The 4,361-nt window shown below is 43.8% G+C and overlaps 1 protein-coding gene across 1 annotated transcript in view; it reads left to right on the top strand.

Moving 5' to 3' along the window:
* DCX (doublecortin) overlaps window positions 1–3,847 on the top strand; it is a 65,837-nt gene extending 61,990 nt beyond the window's left edge. The window contains exon 8 of the transcript XR_003250278.1: window positions 3,719–3,847. The gene's annotated coding sequence lies outside the window, so the exon portion shown is untranslated. The remainder of the gene's footprint in view (window positions 1–3,718) is intronic.
* The last annotated feature ends 514 nt before the right edge of the window (window positions 3,848–4,361 follow it).

Here is a 4,361-nt window from a genome sequence, read left to right as displayed (position 1 = left end):
ATTTCCACTGTGTAGCTACTGTGATAGATTCCCAGGCAAGGCAAGACTGCTGCTTCTGCAGGTGAAGTTGTAGAGCACTGGGGTCATAGACCGTTTCTCATCCCTCAAGACATTTTAAAGAAGGTTGAAAACACTGACAGCAATTTTTAGCCAATATTAAACTTATGGCAAATGTGGATCAAACCTAACGGATGCTGCAGTAAGACTCTGAGTCACAGGTTCGCATGCAACCTGATGCGTGACCACGGGCAGATCAGTTCTGCATGTACCACGTGTCCCGATGCATCAAAAGCAGCTAATAATACTTCCTTCTATAGTRTTTTGAGATCTGCTCAGACAAATGGCTACAGAAGGCTCTTAAGAGATATATATACATATATATATATATCATTCTTAAGATTTATTGATTATTTAGAAAAATCTGAAAACCATATTGAAGCAAACGATGGCCCACTGTTTTTTGGCAAGTCTTTTCAGGAACTTTGGCGTGCTTAGTTGCTAGTAGTACAAATGCTGGGTAAGAGCTGTTGTTATTTCATGAATGATGAAATAGCCATGCCATTTTCAGTTCTCCCCAAGTCTGTGAAAGAGGCAGCAATGGCCTGAGAGCAAGGCCACATCCAAAAACTCAGTGCTGTCATCCAGACCTGAACTGAACCAGCCACCTCTGTACAGAAGACAGTCCCTCTTCTAATGTGTCTGTGTGCAGATCTGAGGGGAATTTGAGTTACTGTCCAAAAAGCAGGACATTCATTTGTAAATGATGAGTAAATCTAATGACTTCAGTGGACTTCTACCAAGAAGACAGTGGGCTTGTTGAAAGCTTCCTTGTTTGGAGCTGCATTCATGAGAAAGAACTGCCTTTCAGTCTGCTTAATGCATTTGGTTGAACTAACCTATTCTSGCTCTTGCTCTGTAGCTCAGTGAACTGTAGCTCAGGACACTCGTGCCAGTTCTCAAACTTCTTAGGTTTGACAGTTTGCCACTAAAACAATTGAAGCAGGAGGATTCCCAAAGGGAATTAACAACTGTTTGCAGCAATTAGAGTGTGTCAGCTTGAAGAAAAAAAAAAAAGAAAGAAAAAAAAAAAGAAAAAAGGAAGAAAGCTGGCATCATTAGAGAAAGATGCTCTGATGGCCGGTGTCATGGAAAACAAAGAGACTTGTTTCCAAGAGGAGCGGAGGAAGGAGATGTTAGGAGATGTTTACTGAATGGTGAAATAAGCTTAAACTTCACAGAAAATCAGATTGAAGGGAGAGCATGAGGCAGAGCACTGCAATCCTCAGTGCCATCAATGTAGGGAATAATGAAGGAAGAGAGCCAAGAAACTCCAGGGGAAGCAAAGTGGGAGGCTGGGGCCAGCCGGGCCCTGCAGCTTGGTGCTGGATGGAAAAGCAGCAGGGGAGCCTGGCTGCCTGTCGAGAGAGTTATTGCCCCTGCAGGTATCTAAGCCGGGATGCGGGCTATCTGCCAAAACAGTCTGTGCCCCCCTATCAGTTGTGGAAATAAGGTCACACTTGGCCGCAGGCAGGAGAACTCGGTTTGAAATTGCTCCCCTACCCCCAGTTTTCACTCCTGCTGGTGTGTGGATGTCTGTGCCCTCCCCGAAAGGGGGAAGTCCAGCTGTTTGCTGGACGGCAGCACCAGCTGTGCTGTGCTTTGGCTTTGGTTTTGTCCACCTCTATTAGATCAGAAATAGAAATTCGTCGGTACAGACCTGGCACGCTGGGAGGTTGCAAGATGTGTCCAACAGAATAAGGAAGGCACCATGGGACCTCCGGGCCTTCCCCAGGGAGCCCAGAAGACTTTGGTAAAGGAGCCAGGAGCATTTTCAGCAGAGTGAAGGCAAGATTGGCTCCTGGGCAAGGATGCCTTGTAGTGTTGCACACACAGAATGGCTGATGATGATTTTGCCCATGAAATCCTGAGCCACATGTATTAGAGCTATTGTGGTCAGTAAATCCATAGGAAGRCTATACTGAACAAAGGCATCTATGATTAATGTTTGTTTGTCTCCTGGAATCATTCACTGAACTTCAGTGGAATTACAGTGCTTGCAAATTTACTCCTGAAAGGCAGGACAAGTGACTGAGGTGAACATAGTTTTTGCTGTTTACTTATATATACATATTCACTGCAGGGCTTTTTTTTTTTTTTTTTTGTGTGTGTGTGTGTCTGTAGATTCTCTGACACTCAATATAACACAAGTGGAAACCCAATACACCTAATTCTCTGCTGTTTAAAACAGACAGAAACTCCTGTGTAATTAAGGGAGCTGAATCCATTTGGGTCAGGGTTGGTCTGCTGTTTCAAAGATCAATTGCTGTAAAGAGCTCTGTGTGATTGATTAGTTAAGTGTGGATTCTGTTTCTTGGGTGATAGCTGCAGATTTTTCAGAGAAAACCTCGTTGGCGCCAGCGAGAAGGTGATCGCTTGCATGTCTCTGCAATAGAAAGTTACATTCGGCGCATGTTTGGTATCATTTTATGGTAGCTAATGATGATGATGAAATGATTCCATTTGTTGAAGTATCGCCCTGTAAAACATAGGGCTGGAAATCAAGCAAGGAGCCCTAGCAAACCAGGCTCTCTGCATCTGCTACTCTGAAGAGTGCTGGCTTTACTGTCACCTCAGTGCACCAATAGACCTGTCCTGAGCCCAGCATGTTTATGGAAGCAGGGGAAGCATTTCTGTTTCTTTCRCTGTTTTTCTGTGCTAGTCCTAGCTAGTACCAAGCAGAATAGAGATTTATGGTTAGCTTGCTTTTTAGAGAAAAGTATTACCAAATGTCTTTGAACATAAAAAGGAAGGTTTRTTTGGTTGAAATACTTCAACTATACTCAAGTCTGCTTTTGATTTTATCCAAGCTGGTTCTTCTATCTTTATTTGTCACTAAAACCTGCCTCAGTTTTATATATAGGAAATCAAGATTAATTCAACTCCCATTTGAACAGTGGAGAAGTTGCAGAGTTGTTGAGTCACTGGGCACAAGCAACTGCAAAGGAGTRTGCTGGTGGTGCTTGGCCAAGGTGGACCTAAAGCAAACCCTGGTTCTGAACCCCCTCCAGTTTCTGTGTCACCCATGCACAGAGTCAAACTTAGGAAATGTCTGTATTGGAGCAAAGGGACCCCAAGCTGGGTTTGGATCCCAGAACTAGACTTCTAGAAGTGAAGAATTTTAGCATTTGTAGGCTGCTTTTCTCCATCTCCTTCTAACCGTAGCACAGCAGATATGGATGGGTCTGTCTTTGCAGGTGGCAGCTGAAACGTAGCCCTGCTCTGTCTCCCTGTCGTGTCACTGAGGGGTGCAGAACAGCACACACTACCCCCCGCTTTTGCCCCCCCCTTTTTTTTAACACAACAGAAGAGCTTTTTTCCAGATTTAGTGTGGTRTCTAATGATGTGTCAAAAAGAAGAATGTCTAGGGAATGAATTGCACTGTTAATTGGTGTTTATAGATAAGGTGAAGCAGAAGTATTGAATGTAAGAACAAGAAAGCCTGTGAGTTCTAAGTACATGCCGATTCTGACATGTGAAGTTATTGTTTGCTTCTTATTTAAATGATGTGTGATCTAAGTGGCTTTACCACTAGCATTGCTATAGTTGTCAATTTAGAAGATGTGCAGGGTCTTTCAGAAAGAGGAACCCTGTCTAGCCACATCTCCTCTTTTTCTCTGAAATCGTGACACATTTCCCTCCTTGATCTCCTGAATCTTAGGACACTGTCGAGTCTCCAAGCACAGGAAAGGAGTACCGGCTTGCTGACTGCTGTCACTAGCCTCTGCCTGTTTCCTTGGTCACAGATATAATCACAGGTAGGAGGCTCTAGCCAAGCTGAGCCCACGCTGAGCACCACTTTTCCCAAAGGACATGAGCTGCTTTCACTCAGCACCTGGAGCTGGCGGCTCTCGGCCGTCTGCAAGTCCATGGAGAAGCCAGTTGTACTAAAGGAGGGAGATGCGCAGCTGAACTGGAGCTTGATCGTGGGTTACTGTCTTAGATCATTTTTTTGTGTGTGTGATTTTTGTCATTAATAGCAAAGCTGCAATATAATATAACTGGGAGGCCGCAATGTATTTTCATATAGTCGTTCTGTGGGGGGGTTGGCGGGGGAGCCAGGTTTAAAGTTTAGCTGGTATACTTTAAACTCGGTGTACATAACCTTGGAGGACACGTGGGTGGTGTGGGCTGAGCTGTTATTTTTTTGGACTGGTGAATTTCATTTTGATTTTGTTTAATAAGTATTTAATGACATGTTGTACAAAGAGTTATTAATTTAAATGATGCTTTTGTTCTCATAAACCAGAACTGTCTAACCTTTCTCTTTGGCAAGCCTGCAGCAATGCTCCATGTAGCATGAT

Source organism: Nothoprocta perdicaria, unplaced genomic scaffold (genome assembly GCF_003342845.1).
Source record: "Nothoprocta perdicaria isolate Ctin4 unplaced genomic scaffold, notPer1 scaffold_370, whole genome shotgun sequence".
Classification (NCBI taxonomy): domain Eukaryota; kingdom Metazoa; phylum Chordata; class Aves; order Tinamiformes; family Tinamidae; genus Nothoprocta; species Nothoprocta perdicaria.
The sequence above is the reverse complement of the archived record's forward strand: the minus strand, read 5'-3'. Positions and strand labels throughout refer to the sequence as shown.